This window comes from Pseudophryne corroboree, chromosome 6 (genome assembly GCF_028390025.1).
Source record: "Pseudophryne corroboree isolate aPseCor3 chromosome 6, aPseCor3.hap2, whole genome shotgun sequence".
Taxonomy (NCBI): Eukaryota; Metazoa; Chordata; class Amphibia; order Anura; family Myobatrachidae; genus Pseudophryne; species Pseudophryne corroboree.
In genome coordinates, this window is record NC_086449.1 from 55,854,502 (window position 1) to 55,873,137 (window position 18,636).

Below are 18,636 nucleotides of genomic sequence, written 5' to 3' on the forward strand. Positions count from 1 at the left end.
GCAGTTTAGTAAAGAAGTTTTTCTGTTGTGCTGGGTTCCTAAGAAGACCATAAGAACCTCGAGCAATTTTCACTTTAGGTTAGTATTAAGATGTATTTTTTCTAGTTAAGTTAAAATTACACAAACACTTGATATTAATATAATTTTGTAATTATTAGATATAGCCCTTTGGACTACAAATGGCTTATTATAAGCGCAATCGAAGAATTGACAGTCACTAAGACGCTTTTAACACAATGTTTTAGGAGGGTATTCAAATGACACCCTTCTCCTCTTCTATTCTTCCTTTGGAGAAGATGCCTCCATCTCTTTCCCTATTTTTCTTGTAATTTTTCATTTATAATTGTTCCATCCAGATATTTCAAATACCCCTGAAGTAGTCCTTTAAGGACGAAACGCATAGGGGTCATCGATTATTGTACACTACCGGCTTGCTTTGATGCTTTCAATATCCTCCTAAGAGCTCACACAGTCTAGGTGAGGAGGCCATTCTATATACCACCTAAGCAATCTGGTGTGTATGAAATTGATTGTGAAAAAGCATTTTATTACCATTGTATTTTACTACCATTGTAATTTTTAAAGAAAAAGACTTTGTATTAAAAAATCTGTTCAACCAAAGAGTCTGTGATACTAACTGGGTGTATTTCTTGTTGGGTGAATATCTTCTCCGGTGAGGGGGTTTCTATGTAGGTCCCATCTGGGAAATCAGCAAGTGAGAAAAACTCAAGAAGAACCTTTATTACGGTTTCTGAATTGATTAAACTATCAATCAACAAACTACAGCGCACTCTGTTTCTTGTTGTATGTGTATGTGTATGTGTATATATATATATATATTATATATATATATATATATATATATGGTACTTAACGCACCAAGTCCCTAGGGTACGTGAAATTGACCCACAGACACAGGCGCACACAGTCACAATAACAATGCAAAAATAGGATTTTAATTATCTACCGGTAAATCCTTTTCTCGTAGTCCGTACAGGATGCTGGGGTCCATATTAGTACCATGGGATATAGATGGGTCCACAAGGAGCCATTGGCACTTTAAGAGTTTAACAGTGTGGGCTGGATCCTCCCTCTATGCCCCTCCTACCAGACTCAGTCTAGAAACTGTGCCCGAGGACACAACATACTTCGAGAGAAGGAAATACACAGATAGTGGCGAGATTCATACCAGCTCACACAGACACACCCAGCAAACAAGCCAGAACACTCAGCAACAGCTGAAACAGTACTGAAACAGTAAACAAGGCAGAACTTACCTAGGAACCAGGTAGAACTGAGCTATAAAACCAATGCAGGAAAAAAAAGCCCTGGGTGGGCAGGCGCCCAGCATCTTCTATGGACAACAAGAAAAGGATTTACTGGTAGGTAATTAAAATCTTATTTTGTCTTATGTCCTAGAGGATGCTGGGGTCCATATTAGTACCATGGGGATGTACCAAAGCTCCCAGTATGGGAGGGGGAGCACGGAGGCTCCTGCAAGACTGCTAGACCAAACTTGGTCAGCAGGGGCTCAAACCAAGCTGATTGTAGGAACTGCAAAACCACATCAAGATCCCAGGGTGCCGTTGGCACCACAAAGGGAGGTTGGATATGCAGAACCCCTTTCAAAAAGGTCTGGACCTCAGGGAGGACAGCCAATTGTTTTTGAAAGAAGATGGACAAAACAGAGATTTGTACCTTGATGGAGCCCAATCTCAGGCCCATATCCACTCCTGCTTGCAGGAAAAGGAGAAAACGTCCAAGTTGAAACTCCACAGCAGGAAATTTCCTGGATTCACACTCCAAATACAGTGGTAATGTTTAGACGCTACCCCCTTCCTAGCCTGAATCAGGGTAGGAATAACCTCACTCTGGATACCCTTCCAAGCTAAGATCTGGCATTCAACCGCCATGCCGTCAAACGTAGCCGTGGTAAGTCTTGATAGGCGAACGGCCCCTGCAGTAGCAGATCCTTCCGAAGAGGTATGGGCCTTGGATCCTCCAACAGAAGATCCAGCAGATCTGCATACCAAGCCCTCCTTGGCCAGTCCGGAGTAATGAGGATTGCCAGAACCTTTGTTCTTCTCACCAGCTGAAGAACCCTTGCTATCAAAGGAAGTGGAGGGAACACATACACCGACGTGAACAGCCACGGTGTTACCAGTGCATCCACCGAAACTGCTTGAGGGTCTCTCGACCTGGAACAGTACCTTTGTAGGTTCTTGTTGAGGCGGGAGGCCATCATGTCTACGTGAGGAACCCCCCACACCTCCGGGTGAAGGCCCTGCTCTCCTGGATGGAGATTGTGTCTGCTGAGGAAGTCTGCTTCCCAGTTGTCTACTCCTAGAATGAAGATTGCCGACATCGCCACCGCGTGTCTTTCTGCCCAAAGTAGGATTCTTGACACATCTGACATGGCAGCCCTGCTCTTTGTTCCGCCTTGTCGGTTTATGTAGGTCACTGTGGTCACGTTGTCCGACTGCACCTGAACAGCCTGATCCTGTAGAAGGTGAGCTGCTTGCAGAAGGCCGTTGTACACAGCTCTAAGCTCCAGAATGTTTATTGGGAAAAGGGATTCTTGATTCGACCATCTTCCTTGGAAGGACTCCCCCTGATTGACTGCTCCCCAACCTCTTGCTTGCATCTGTGGTTAGAAGGATCAAGTCCTGAACGCCGAACCTTCGGCCTTCCAGAAGGTGTGGTAGTTGTAGATACCAGAGGAGCAAAATCCTGGCTTTCGGTGACAGACGTATTCTCTGGTGCATGTGTAGGTGAGATCCTGACCACTGGTCCAAGAGATCCAGCTGAAATGATCGAGCATGAAACCTGCCGTATTGTAGAGCCTCGTAGGAGGCAACCATCTTCCCCAGAAGGTGGAAGCACTGATGAACCAAGACCCAGGTAGGCTTTAAGTTGTCCCGGACCATTGATTGAATCACCAATGCTTTCTCCACCGGCAGAAACACCCTCTGCAGTTCCGTGTCTAGGATCATCCCCAGGAAAGACAGCCTCCTTGTCGGCTCCAGATGAGACTTTGGAAGGTTCAGGATCCAACCGTGCTCCTTGTGCAGATGTGTCGTGAGAGCAATGGATCACAACAACTTCTTCCTGGACGACGCCTTGATCAGGAGATCGTCCAAATACGAGATTATGTTCACCCGCTGCTTGCGGAGAACCATCACCTCCGCCACCTTGGTGAAGATCCTCGGTGCTGTGGAGAGGGGTGTAGTACGGTATGCCGGCACTCGGGCTCCCGGCGACCAGCATACCGGCGCCGGGAGTCCGACCGCCGGCATACAGACAGCGTGGCGAGCGCTAAGCAGCCCCTTGAGGGCACGGTGGCGCGCGCCACACTATTTTATTCTCCCTCCTGGGGGGTCGTGGGCCCCAACGAGGGAGAATAGCTGTTGGTATGCCGGGTGTCAGGATTCCGGCGCCGGTATAATGTGCGTCGGGATCCCGACAATCGGCATACTGAAGACCACCCGTGGAGAAGCCCCAAACGGTAGCGCCTGGAACTGGTAGTGATTGTCTAACAGTGCAAACCAGTGGTATGCCTGATGCGGCGGCCGAATGGGAATGTGGAGGTACGCATCCTTGATGTCCAGAGACACCAAGAACTCCCCCTCCATCAGTCCTGAGAGGACAGCTCTCGAGATTCCATCTTGAATTTGAACTCTCTGAGATAAGGGTTCAAAGACTTTAAATTCAGAATTGGCCGTACCGAACCACCCGGTTTCGGTACCACGAAAAGGTTCGAATAATAACCTTTGTTCCACTGCTGAGGCGGAACTGGGACAAGGACCTCGAACACCACCAATTTTCGGATGGCCTCCAGAAGAGTGGTTCTGCCTGCCGGCAGAGAGGGTAATTCCAAGTTGATCGCAGCAGGAATTTAGTTAGCAATTGGGCAAAACCATGTGCACTGCAGGGGAGGCAGATTTAACATGTGCAGAGAGAGTTAGATTTGGGTGGGTTATTTTATTTCTGTGCAGGGTAAATACTGGCAGCTTTATTTTTACACTGCAAATTAGATTGCAGATTGAACACACCCCACCCAAATCTAACTCTCTCTGCACGTTAAATCTGCCTCCCCTGCAGTGCACATGGTTTTGCCCAATTGCTAACTAAATTCCTGCTGCGATCAACTTGGAATTACCCCCAGAGTTGGCAGACCTGACTTGAAGAAACGGTGAGGTGGGAGATTATGAAACTCCAGTCTGTACACTATATCCAGTACCCGGGGTCCAGGTCAGAAGACACCCAGATGTAGCTAAAATGCCGGAGTCTTGCCCCCACCTGACCTTCCTCCAGGCCTAGTCGTCCACAGGACTTAGTGGTATCGGAAGCAGGCTTCTGGGTTTGGGAACCTGTGGAAGCAGGTTTTTTTCCTTTGGCACAACAACCTCTGAAGGTGTTCGAAGGCTTGTTCTTTCTAGGCCTCCCGAGTCGAAAGGACTGCGACATGGCTGGTGTAAAGGGATTTTTCATAGCCGGCGCTGCTGAGGGGAGAAAGGAGACTTACCCGCGGTAGCTGTGGCAATCCACGCATCCAGCGCCTCCCCAAAGAGAGCCTGACCTGTATATGGTAGGCTCTCCACACTCTTCCTGGATTCCACGTCTGGTGACCATTGGCGCAGCCAGAGAACCCTGCAAGCCGAGACGGACATGGAGGAGATCCCCACAGCCATGGAACCAAGGTCATTCATGGAATCCACCAGGAACCCTGCAGAATACTGAATATTACGTAAAAATAAATCAACGTCACCTCTATCCAGCGTAGTCGATTCCTCCTGCAGAGTGACTGACCACCTGGCAATAGCTTTTGCAATCCAAGCACGGGCTATAGTAGGCCGTAATATAGCCCCCTGAAGCCGTGTAAATGGATTTTAGTGTAGCATCCACCTTGCGATCTGCCAGGTCCATCAACGCGGTAGATCCCGGGACTGGCAGCACCACCTGTTTGGACAGCCTAGAGACAGAGGTGTCGACTATTGGTGGGGACTCCCATTTTTTTCTATCTTCCTCTGGGAAGGGAAAAGCAACCAAGACCCTCTTAGGGATCTGGATTTTTTTCTCCGGATTGTCCCAGGCTATTTCAAAGATAGTATTTAATCCTTTGGATGCCGGGAAGGTGTGTGTGTGTGTGTGTGTGTGGGGGGGGGGGGGGGGGCGGCGGCTTTTTATGGTCTGTGAAAAAGGCCTCCTCTACCTGCTCAGGAACTGTGTCAGTAATGTGTAACACATCCCTCGCAGCTTCAATCATCAACTGCACCCCCTTAGCAAGTGAAGCTGTCCCCCTCAACACATCCCCGTCACCATCTGCAGTGTCAGAATCGGTGTCCGTGTCATCCTGCATAAGACTAGCAAGTGCACGTTTGTGAGAATGTACTGCAGGGGATCCCGAGGAAGAAGTATCAGACCATACAACCATAGAGGATTGCAGAACCTGAGTGGCATGCTCAGTCCTAGCAACCCTATCAGAAATCTGAAAAATAGTTCCCCTCAGAGAGACTAACCATTCTGGCTCTCTAGCTGGGATCTGCACTACAACAGTGCAATCCTGATGACATGGTATGGAGTCTTCCTGGGAAGATAAATCTTCTGCAGCATATGAAACCGTGTCCCTGTCTACCCTGTCCCCGTGTCACAAACACACAGGGTACTGGGTAGACAGTCGTACCCCCCCCCCAAGAATGGCAGAGAGACACAGAGATTGGAGCCAACCCACACACAGCGCTGACTGTATCCCTTAATCGGTGACACAGTCTGTACACAGACTCCCCTCCCTTCTACAACCCCTGGTACCGTACAGATAGCTGGAGGTGCTCTGGAGGGACCTGTTCTTCCACTGGTATTGAGCTGCAGGCAGGAAAATGGCGCTCAACGCTGCTGGGTCCGCTCTGAGAAGCTCCATCCCCTTAATGGCGCTGTCTTCCCGCTCTGTGAGATTATACTGGCCTGAGGATTTCTTTGCTGGCTGAGATCTTATTGAATCACCACTGGTTGGTTTCGAAGCAGAGGCTCCGCTTGACTCAGGGCGTTGTATATGGCCCTTAGTTCCAGGATATTGATATGCAGACAAGTCTCTTGACTTGACCACAGCCCTTGGAAGTTTCTTCTCTGAGTGACTGCCCCCCATCCTCGGAGGCTTGCATACGTGTTCACTAGGACCCAGTCCTGTATGCCGAACCTGCGGCCCTTGAGGAGGTGAGCACTCTGCAGCCACCACAGAAGAGACACCCTGGCCCTGGGGGACAGGGTGATCAGCAGATGCATCTGAAGATGCGATCCGGACCACTTGTCCAGCAGATCCCACTGAAAGATCCTCGCATGGAACCTTCCGAAGGGAATGGCTTCGTATGACGCCACCATCTTTCCTAGAACTCGCGTGCAGTGATGCACCGATATCTGTTTTGGCTTTAGGAGGTCTCTGACCATATCACAAGCTCCTGAGCCTTTTCCTCGGGAGAAACACCTTCTTCTGGTCTGTTTCCTGAATCATGCCCAGGAAGGGCAGACGCGTCGTAGGAATCAGCTGCGACTTTGGAATATTCAGAATCCAGCCGTGCTGTCGCAACACTACCTGAGAGTGTGCTACGCTGATCAGCAACTGCTCCCTGGACCTAGCCTTTATGAGGAGATCGTCCAAGTATGGGATAATTGTAACTCCTTGCTTCCGAAGGAGCACCATCATTTCCGCCATCACCTTGGTAAATATTCTCGGTGCCGTGGACAGGCCAAACGGCAGCGTCTGGAATTGGTAATGACAGTCCCGTACCACAAACCTGAGGTACTTCTGATGAGGTGGATAAATGGGGACATGCAAGTAAGCATCCTTGATGTCCAGAAATACCATAAAATCCCCTTCCTCCAGGCTTGCAATGACCGCTCTGAGCGATTGCATTTTGAACTTGAACTGTTCAGGGCTTTTAAATTCAAGATGGCTCTTACCGAACCGTCCGGTTTCGGTACCACAAACATCGCGGAATAGTAACCCCATCCTTGTTGAAGGAGGGGAACCTTTACAATCACCTGCTGGAGGTATAGCTTGTGAATTGCCGCCAGCACTACCTCCCTTTCCGTGGGGGAAGCTGGCAAGGCCGATTTTAGGAAATGGTGAGGGGGCGTCACTTCGAATTCCAGCTTGCATCCCTGAGACACAATTTTTATAGCCCAAGGATCCACCTGTGAGCGAACCCACTGGTGGCTGAAAATTCGGAGACGCGCCCCCACCGCTCCTGGCTCCGCCTGTGGAGCCCCAGCGTCATGCGGTGGATTTAGTGGAGGCCGGGGAGGACTTTTGTTCCTGGGAACTAGCTGCATGGTGCAGCTTTTTTCCTTTACCCCTGCCTCTGGCAAGAAAGGATGCACCTCTGACTTTCTTGCTTTTTTGAGAACGAAAGGACTGCATTTGGTAATACGGTGCTTTCTTTGGCTGTGAGGGAACATAAGGCAAGAAATTTGACTTCCCAGCTGTAGCTGTGGAAACGAGGTCCGAGAGACCGTCCCCAAATAATTCCTCACCCTTATAAGGCAAAACCTCCATGTGTTCTTTAGAGTCGGCATCCCCCGTCCATTGCCGAGTCCATAAGACCCTTCTGGCAGAAATGGACATTGCTTTATTCTAGAGCCCAGTAGGCAAATGTCCCTCTGGGCATCCCGCATATATAGGACAGCGTCTTTGATATGTCCTAGGGTCAGTAGAACAGTGTCCCTGTCCAGGGTATCTATCTCCTCCGAGAGGGTATCAGTCCATGCTGCTACAGCACTACACATCCAGGCCGAAGCAATCGCTGGCTTCAGTAGTGTACCAGAATGTGTATAAACAGACTTCAGGATAGCTTCCTGCTTTCTATCTGCAGGATCCTTTAGGGCGGCCGTATCCTGAGACGGCAGGGCCACCCTCTTAGACAAGCGTGTCAACGTCTTGTCTACCCTAGGGGAGGATTCCCAGCGTAACCTGTCCGATGGCGGGAAAGGATACGCCATCAGTAATTTCTTGGAAATTATTACTTTCCTATCAGGGGAATCCCACGTTTTTTCACATAATTCATTTAATTCATGTGAAGGGGGAAAAGTCACTTTTTGCTTTTTCTCCCCATACATATAAACCCTCTTGTCAGGGACAGGGTTTTCCTCTGAAATGTGCAATACATCCTTCATTGCTATAATCATGTAGCGGATGGCTTTAGTCATTTTAGGCTGCAACTTTGCCTCATCGTCATCGACACTGGAGTCAGATTCCGTGTCGGCATCTGTGTCAACTATTTGGGATAGTGGGCGCTTATGAGACCCTGACGGCCTCTGAACTGTAGGATCAGACATGGGTTGAGACCTGGACTGTCCCAAGGCTTCAGCTTTATCCAACCTTTTATGCAAGGAGCTTACATTACACCTTCCACATATCCATCCAATCAGGTGTCGGCACCGTCGGCGGCGACACCACATTCATCTGCACTTGTTCTGCCTCCACGTATCCTTCCTCATCAAACATGTCAACACTGACGAACCGACACTCCGCACACACACAGGGAATGCTCTGACTGAGGACAGGACCCCACAAAGGCTTTTTGGGGAGACAGAGAGAGAGAGTATGCCAGCACACACCCCAGCGCTATATAACCCAGGGATTACACAGTAATTTAGTGTCTACCCAGTAGCTGCTGTTTGTAATACTTTTGTGCCTAAATTTATGTGCCCCCCCTCTCTTTTTTACCCTTTTTGCACCTGGATACTGCAGGGGAGAGCCTGGGGAGCTTCCTTCCAGCGGAGCTGTGAAGAGAAAATGGGGCTGGTGTGCTGAGGAAGAAGGCCCCCTCAGCGGCGGGTTTCTGTCCCGCTTCTATGTGTAAAAAATGTCGGCGGCTCGTACATACATACAGTGCCTGACTGTATATATGTATTATTTTGCCAAAAGGTATCATAATTGCCGCCCAGGGCGCCCCCCCCCACCCGCACCCTATAGTGACCGGAGTGTGCGGGTGTGCTGTGGGAGCAATGGCGCACAGCTGCAGTGCTATGCGCTACCTTAAGTGAAGACAGGAGTCTTCTGCCGCCGATTTCGATGTCTTCATGCTTCTGTACTTCCGGCTCTGCGAGGGGGACGGCGGCGCGGCTCCGCGAACGGACGATCAAGGTTAGGTACCTGTGTTCGATCCCTCTGGAGCTAATGGTGTCCAGTAGCCCAAGAAGCGCAACCTAGCTGCTGTTAGGTAGGTTTGCTTCTCTCCCCTCAGTCCCACGTAGCAGAGAGTCTGTTGCCAGCAGAAGCTCTCTGAAAATAAAAAACCTAACTAAAATACTTTCTTTACTAGCAAGCTCTGGCCGGGCACAGATTCTAACTGAGGTCTGGAGGAGGGGCATAGAGTGAGGAGCCAGTGCACACCAGATAGTACCTAATCTTTCTTTATAGTGCCCAGTCTCCTGCGGAGCCCGTCTATTCCCCATGGTCCTTACGGAGTCCCCAGCATCCACTAGGACGTTAGAGAAAAGTTAGTATTGGGTGTATGCTATAGGCCGCTTGGTATTAAACGTATCTGATGAGGAATTGTTACTAAAGCAAATTGAAAGAGCAGCAGGAGTAGGAGACATAGTAGTGATGGGAGATTTTAACTATTCAGAGATAAACTGGAAAAACGATTCCTGTGACACTGCTAGGGGCAATATGTTTTTAAACACACTTAATGATAACTACTTAGTTCAACTAATTGAGGAACCAACTAGGTACAATGCAATCTTAGACCTGGTATTAAACAATGGGGATTTGGTATCAGGTATTATAGTAGGGGAACCCATAGGAAACAGCGACCACAATATGGTCTCATTCAATATCAGTTTTCATAAACAGCCCTATACTGGCTCAACTAGGACGCTAAACTTTAGCAAAGCGAATTTTGAAAAGATGAGGGTATTTTTCAGGGATACTGAATGGGAATGTTTTTAGGAAAAAATACTACGGAGAAATGGGAGGTACTAAAATTCCAGCTAGCTAAAAATACTCTCAAATTTATTCCTACGAGCAGCAAAAAATGGAATAAAAATCATAAACCGATGTGGCTTAACAAAAAGATAAAGGAACTTATGGGCAAGAAAAGGCGAGCATTTAAAAAGTACAAATCTGACGGGGAAGCAGAGTCATTTCAGCACTATAAGGAATGTAACAATATGCAAAAAGGAAATAAGAGCGGCTAAAGTAGAAACTGAAAAACTAGTAACAAAGGAAAGCAAAGCAAATCCCAAAAAATTGTTTAAATACATTAATAGCAAGAGATTAAAGAAGGAGAGTATAGGCCCTTTAAAAGACAAGTTGGCAGTCTTAAGCAAAACTGGTAATGACATAGCGGACACACTAAATTAGTTTTTTTCAACAGTATTCACTAGAGAGGACCCAATTCAGGGACTAACCCATAATCTCAACAACGAGAATATCCCACTGATAGGTACTTATTTAAGCGAGGAAGTAGTCTGTGACCGATTAAAACATTTAAAGATTAATAAGTCACCAGATCCCGATGGTATTCACCCAAGGGCTCTAATGAAGCTTCACTCTGAACTTGCAAAACCGCTATTTTTGATCTTTAAGGATTCAGTAATATCAGGTATGGTTCCCAAAGACTGGCGTATAGCGGAAGTAATGCCTATATTCAAAAAGGGAAGTAATGATGAACCAGGTAATTATAGACCAGTTAGTCTTACATCTATAGTGGGGAAAGTATTGGAAGGTATTCTAAGAGACAGTATTCAGAAGTTCCTTGAAGTCAATAAGGTCATTAAAAGCAATCAACATGGGTTTATGAAGGACAGATCCTGTCAAACCAACTTACTTGGCTTTTATGAAACAGCGCAAACCTAGATCAGGGTAAAGAGGTAAATGTAATCTTTTTAGATTTTGCCAAAGCATTCGACACTGTACCACACATGAGACTTATCCTAGGAAGCACAATATGCACCTGGGTCAAAAATTGGTTAGATAATAGGGAGCAGCGCGTTGTGGTTAATGGATCTTTTTCAAATTGGACTGAAGTGCTAAGTGGCACGCAAGGCTCAGTATTAGGACCGCTATTGTACAATATTTTCATTAACGACCTAACAGAAGGTCTAGAGAGCATGGTGTCAATTTTTGCAGATGATACCAAATTGTGTAAAGTTATAAATGCGGAGGGGATGCTGAGTCGCTTCAGAACGACTTAGTTAACTTAGAAGCTTGGGCAGCAAAATGGAAAATGCGCTTCAATACAGACAAGTATAAGGTAATGCACTCTGGTAAGAAGAACAAAAATAACACCTACCTACTAAATGGGGTAAAATTAAGGGATTCTGTACTGGAAAATGACTCAGATGTCCTCATTAGATAGCAAACTAAGCAGTAGCACCCAAAGTAGGACTGCAGCAAAGAAGGCTAATAAGATATTAGCATGCATAAAACGGGGAATTGATGCTAGGGACGAGAGCATTTTACTTCCGTTATATAAATCACTTGTGAGGCCACACCTTGAATACTGTGTACAATTCTGGGAACCATACTACAAAAAGGATATCCTGGAGCTAGAAAAGGTTCAGAGGTGGGCAACCAAGCTAATTAAGGGTATGGAGATGCTGGAATACGAGGAAAGGCTTGCAAGACTAGGCATGTTTACACTGGAAAAGAGATTAAGAGGGGACATGATCAACATCTACAAATATATAAGGGGACAATATACAGATCTTGCGCAGGACCTGTTTTTGGTTAGATCAACACAGAGAACTCGTGGAGACTCGCTCAGGTTAGAGGAGAGAAGATTCCGCACAATATGGCGTAAAGGCTTTTTTACGGTAAGGACGATACGTGTTTGGAATTCCCTGCCTGAGGGAGTTGTAATGGCTGACTCAGTCAACACCTTTAAGAATGGGTTAGATAAATTCCTAATGGATAAGGATACCCAGGGTTACGGTGCATAGTCACGCACTATGGTTATTTTAAAAAGAGGGGTAAAACATAACGGCAGTCATCAACTTCAGTCAAATTTTTATACAAAATAATTCTGCATAGGAGACCACAAATAGGTTGAACTCGATGGACAATTGTCTTTTTCAACCTTAGATACTATGTTACTATGATATTCACAGACATTTAAATTAGGTTATAGTAGTAATAAATAAATTAATATTTACCATCTTGTTTATGTGATCCTGATGACACTAGAATGCTAAGCATACAAATTAATATAAATGATTAATAAAACTTCATTCAGACAATATCATTTTTGGTTATAATAAATAATTGAAATAAAATGGTGCATATATGTATATACTAAACAGTATACGCAGATTTACCAATCTAATAAATGGGAGGCACTGCTGCTAAATAATACTGAATTACATTGGGAACTTTTTACAATATTGGGGAATGGAATCCTATATACTGTATATAGATCAAATTTATCTAAACTTAATGATATACAGGTTGAGTATCCCATATCCAAATATTCCGAAACACGGAATATTCCGAAATACGGACTTTTTTGAGTGAGAGTGAGATAGTGAAACCTTTGTTTTTTGATGGCTCAATGTACACAAACTTTGCTTAATACACAAAGTTACTAAAAATATTGTATTAAATGACCTTCAGGCTGTGTGTATAAGGTGTATATGAAACATAAATGAATTGTGTGAATGTACACACACTTTGTTTAATGCACAAAGTTATAAAAAATATTGTCTAAAATGACCTTCAGGATGTATGTATAAGGTGTATATGTAACATAAATGCATCCTGTGCTTATATTTAGGTCCCATCACCATGATATCTCATTATAGTATGTAATTATTCCAAAATACGGAAAAATCCCATATCCAAAATACCTCTGGTCCCAAGCATTTTGGATAAGGGATACTCAACCTGTATATTATTCTGTATAAACATTACTATTATATGGCCAAATGGTTTATAATAAACATGATCCAGGAATAATAGTGAGAAGTAAATCAGCCAATCATAAAGCAACTAAGGTACATCTATGCAATGTTAAGAGACAAAATATACCCCACATGGGGTAAGTCTGAGGTGGTCTGCTGGGCTTGCTGTAGGGGGGTGGGGAGGGGTTCTCGCGGTGTCTGGGACCGCTGCTGTGGGTTCCCGCAGGGGAGGGCGCGCGTGCTGGCGATGGTGGCCAGAGTGTTCATGGTGCAGTTCCTAAGTCAGTAACTAGCGTGAAGAGGGACCTGCACCGGCAGGATGGATAGATACTGACAGAGTCACTATCTCCACAGCGCAGTTCGGAACTGCCGGAGAGTGTGCGACAGTCTCAGGAGCATGCTGAGAGAACAAACAGCGTGGCATACCATACTACACCCCTTCACACAGGTGTTTCAATAATGGTTTATACAAGGAAAATTATGAATCCCTGAGCCTCAAATAGGTGCATAGGTGCAGCTCAATTCTCAACGATGAGCACCAGTCGCTCAGTAATACCCCTTTCACACCGCACAAATAACCCGGTATCGACCCGGCATATTGCAATATGCCAGGTCGGCGTGCGCTGTGAAAGAGGCATAGCCGAAATCGCAGGTCGCCTGACCCGGCAATTCAACCCGGGAATAAAGCAGTGTTATACCCGAGTTGAATACCGGGTCAGCGGATGCGTAAACAGGCTCCTTCCCGGGACCCGTTTACTACAGCAAGGAGAGGTGGCGCGGAGATGATCTCATCTGCCAGCTCCGCCCCCCACTGCTGTGGCAACTTGCCCGGCATATTGCCGGGTCGGGGAAACCTGTAGCAGCTGCCAATGCCGGATCCCACCCAGGAAGGACCTGTTTCCAATTCCCGGGTGGGATCCGGCATTGGCAGTGTGAAAGGGGAATAAGAAGTCACGTGGAAAAAAAAAAAAAATGCTCCAAATTTGGATATCCCAAACCTAAGTCACCTATCTCAAACTTTTATAATACAAATACCATGTCCTTATTGTAATGTGTTCATTCTAGCACCCTGTACCTGTCACAACCTGTGCAGTTCCTCTCTCCGGCCTGAGAGGTCGCTCTCTTTTGTGGTGCTTCTAGCACACTCTGGTCTGTATCTCGGCAATAAGATCCATTCCAGTGTGTGCTAGAAGCAGCAGAACAGAGAGCGACACCGCAGGCAGGAGAGAGGAACTGCACAAGTTGTGACAGGTGCATGGTGCTAGAATGAACACTACTTCTTATACACGTGGATTTCAAGACAAATAGTCCACGGAAATAATTGCTCTTGTATTCTTCGCACAGAATCATTCACCGTCTTGATTACCTCACAAACATAAATTAACCACTTCTCATGGTGCAAATCAGTGGGTATACACAAAAATGAACATATAACTGATCCAATATTGATATGTACTGCGTACACTTTTCTACGCAAAAATAAGAGTAGCTTAGTGCACAATTATCAGCAAGAAAGGCAGGTGTGAAAAGCGGGTTTTACATATGCCTTTCATGCCTATAATTGTGGAATGCAGATGTCGTGCCCCTGGAGTGGTACAGGTAACTTGCAAAAGGATGCTAAACTCTGTGTGTGTGTAACACAGCTAATAATTAACACACGAGCCTCAATAAGTAAATGCGTTTCAACGCTAAATGCCAGTGCCGTAACTAGACATTTTAGCGCTGTGTGCAAGAAACAGTTGCGGTGCACCCCCCCCCCCCCCCCCAATATACAAATCCGGACCAATGTGCGCCGTACTGCGCGTAAAAAATATAGGGGCGTGGCTTCATGGGGAAGGGGAATGGCCACAGACCTCCCTTTTACACATTACAGCAGGCAGAGTCTCCCTTTTCACACATTATTGCAGCAGAGCCCCCTTTTTACACATTAAGCAGGCAGTCTCCTTTTTACACATTACGGCAGGTAGTACCCCTTTTTTAAAGATTATGACAGGCAGCTCCCTTTTTAAACATTATGGGAGGGAGGGAGGGGAGAGAGTTATACTTACCTGCAATGAGCCGGCATGCATATCCTCTGTCCTCTTCCTGCCCTGCCGCCTTCTGTTACCCTACTTGAGGTGCCTTGGGTGGGGTGAGGGGAGCCACGGGAAGCACACTCTCTCCGACGTAGATGCGGGGCATGATGAGGGTGTGAGTGGGTTTGGCTTCAGCTGCCCTCATCTAACACAAACAAGAAAGAGCTACGGTCGGAGCGGGGCACCAGGGAGGAAGCGGAGCCTGCAGACAGTGTCCGTGCTGCAGGACATGGTTCCGGGTCGGGGGGGCGGAAAGGATTTTAGGTGCCGGCTTTTGCGGTACGGGCAGCACACATACTCTCCGTGCAGGGGGGCGCTTGTGTCATGTAGGTAACTAGCGCTGGGCGCACCTCGCCGCAGGAAGCACTTCGCTAGCGGCAGAGGTCCATCATAGACAGTAGTGGTCCTGCGGGTTGTGCCAGCGATCCTGCGCCCACAGTGCAAATGCGCTGTGTGCCAGGCACCGCTGGCACGCACCTAGTTACGGCACTGCTAAATGCTTTTACAACTGTTCAGTACACATCTCCCAGAAGGCGGGCCACACCGGGTTGAAATGCGTTGGGACAGTATTCATTGTACACCCCTATTTGGCACACCAGCGTCACATAGGGGGTTATCACCGCACACACTACAGTGGTCACGTGATGAAGCACACCCGGAAGTAAAACGCTGCTACCTAGCAACAGGAGACAGATGGAGCAAAGGCATGCCGGTGAAGAGAGTACGCGGCGACAGGAAAGGCAGTCAGGCGAGTCTCTGTATGCAGAGGGGATGTGCGGTAGACGGTTCCGTTAATTTATCCTTGGTGGTGACCAGCGTCCAGGGAGGCGTCTGCAAACGGTATAAGGGCCTAATTCAGCACGAGTTGTAGTTTAGCGAAAAATTGCAAAACTACAACTACTTCCACAACCTAGCTGCGGATGCAGGCGCCGGGCAGCCATGTTTTGGGTCGCAGCAGCTGCATATGACACGCAGCCCCCGCAACCCGCCCCGCAAACAGTCCAGACACGCCTCCATTATCTAGACTGCGCCCCTCCCTTCAACGACGCATTGCCACCTTCAAAACGACGAGTTTAGCATCCTCTGGCAGCTGACCTGTACCACTCAAGCATTACTTTTTCCACTAGCTCAACATAGGTTGGTCACTTAAAAACTGCAGCAGCTTGCCTAGATAACGCACACTCCGTGAGCATGTACCACACCTCTGGTCCTTGCCGATAATTGTGCCTGCACGGTACTAAGGTACTCTTGTTTGGGCCTTTTTTGTGTTACATTACAATAAATGTTAGTTTTACACTGGAGCAACTCTGTACTTTTTGGAGGTCTACAAACAGAGGGAACCTCTAACGGGCCCTACACACTGGGCGACATAAGTGAAAGATATGAACGATCTCGTTCATTAATGAACGAGGTACCGTTAACGACGGGAACATAAATGAACGAGATACCGTTCATATCTTTCAGTGTGGAGGCACCAGCGATTAACGATGCGCGGCCCCGCGTTCGTTCATTGCTGGTGCCCCGTCGCTTATAGGCCCTACACATTTGGCGATGTGCCGCCGAGCTGCCCGACCGCCGATACGTGCGACCCAGCGGCAGGGGGGGGGGGGAGGCAGTGCCGGGGGGAGTGAAGTTTCTTCACTCCCCCCGTCACCATAGACGTGCAGGCAAATATGGACGATCTCGTCCATATTGGCCTGCATGCACAGCAGACATGTCACCAGCGATGAACGAGATTGTTCATATCGTGCAGTAATATCGAGGGCCCATACATGCAGGCCAATATGGACGATCTCGTCCATATTTGCCTGCTATGCTATGGAGCCGGGGGAAGTGAATTAACTTCACTCCCCCCATCACTGCCCCCCCGCCGCCGGGTCGTCCGTATCCGCCGTCGGGCAGCTCGGCGGCGGATCAGTGTGTAGGGCCCATAATTCATAGAGGCTGGAAGGAGGAACTGAGGAGCATATATATCTCCAATACCCATGCAATGAAGTTGGCCTGTACCAGGACATAAAAGTACACATTACGTATCACTACTGGAACATTTGCTTGTCGATTTTTGTGTATAGCCACTAATTTCCACCATGGGAAGTGGTTTATATGTGTTTTTAGGTAATCAAGAAAGTTAGTGAGGGGGAGGGGGAGTTATACTGTATTTGGAAGAAAAATACAAGAACATTTATTTCCATGGACTGTATTTCTTGAAACCAAAGTGTATGATAAGGAATAAGGACACGGTATTTGCAGTATAAAGGTTTCTTAAATAGGTTACTTGGGTTTGGTATATCCCAATATAGCGCTTACTCCATTTTTTTTAATGCACCTATAATGGCAGCACTCCATGTACCGACACTGGTGTCGGCAAAGATGGTGACACTCAGAGACCGCAACGGCGCTGTGCTGCCAAAGCCTTTACTATTCACTGCGCCACACGCCACCCGCACCGCCGTGCACCAGGGACCCCCCGCACACGCAGCACCGCCGTGCACCAGGGACCCCCCGCACACGCAAAACCGCCGTGCACACGCAGCACCGCCGTGCACCAGGGACCCCACGCACACGCTGCACCGCCGAGCACCAGGGACTCACCTCACACCATACCGCTGCCGGCAGACACTGCTGACCGCGGCACTTCTCGTTTCCCTGCCGCGTCCTATTGTAAATACAAGTTCTGCCGGCAGGGTCAGTGAGGAAGAGCACAGGGGGGAGGGGACTGGGTGGGAATACGCACGAAGGGGGAAGGAGACTGGGCGGGGACACGGATGAAGAGGAGGAGACTGGGCGTGATCACTGAGAAGGGGACAGGAGACTGGGCGGGGTTACAGTAGAGAGGGGAGGGACGGAGACAGGGGGACACGTGGGCTCTCCGTCCTTTCGCAGAGCTGAGATCTCGCCTTGGCCTCGGGGCTTCTGCTGACCGTTGGCAGGTCATGTGACTGTAGTAGAGCGCGGGAAAGGCGGCTGCTGCGCAGCTGCAGCATTTGTAACGCGCCGTGTATACATTCCGTGTCACACTGTGTGGGCGAGTGGGGTCGGGTGTTGTGCGGCACCTCCCCCCATAAGTGACTACTGGGGGGTGTTATTATGTATAGACCACAACACTAACAATAACCATGTGTGAGGAGGAGCTGCATGCTCATATATACCATACAGCATAACTACTATTGTCCTTCACCTGCAGTATAGGCGTAGAATAAGGGAACACGTAGTATATATACATGCAGCATAGCCTCCAGCGTACCGTGTATACATGCAGCAGCGTATTATGTACGTTCAGCGTACCATATATACATGCAGTGCGTAACGTATATACATACAGAGGGTGAGAGATAGAGAGAAGGTCTATGGGGCTGAATGTAATAGCGCCCGAGTTCGGCGACTGTGCAGGATGTCATCCAAACTCGGATTTTTATTTTTTAAAGGGGCAATCATGTACAAGGCTAAACCATGCCTTGTACATGATTGCCCCTTTAAAAAAACATCCGCGCTCGGCCGGCGTGCCACACGGTCGCCGAACTCGGGCGCTGCTACATCCGACCCCATGTATATAAAGGTGGTCATTCCGAGTTGTTCGCTCGTTATTGTTTTTTTCACAACGGAGCGATTAGTCGCTAATGCGCAATGTCCGCAGTGCGACTGCGCCAAGTAAATTTGCTATGCA

General features: G+C 47.8%; 1 protein-coding gene and 1 long non-coding RNA gene across 2 annotated transcripts in view; both read right to left on the minus strand.

The window, feature by feature from the left end:
• The window catches only part of LOC134934242 (zinc finger protein 208-like), a 121,277-nt gene that overhangs the window by 15,259 nt on the left and 87,382 nt on the right, over positions 1-18,636 (minus strand). The gene's annotated exons all lie outside the window — the stretch shown is intronic.
• Positions 638-17,886, minus strand: LOC134936114 (uncharacterized). Its single transcript, XR_010180456.1, has 3 exons — positions 17,565-17,886; positions 12,154-12,188; positions 638-700 (listed from the first exon to the last, which is right to left on the minus strand). It is a non-coding gene; the product is annotated as an uncharacterized LOC134936114 (long non-coding RNA).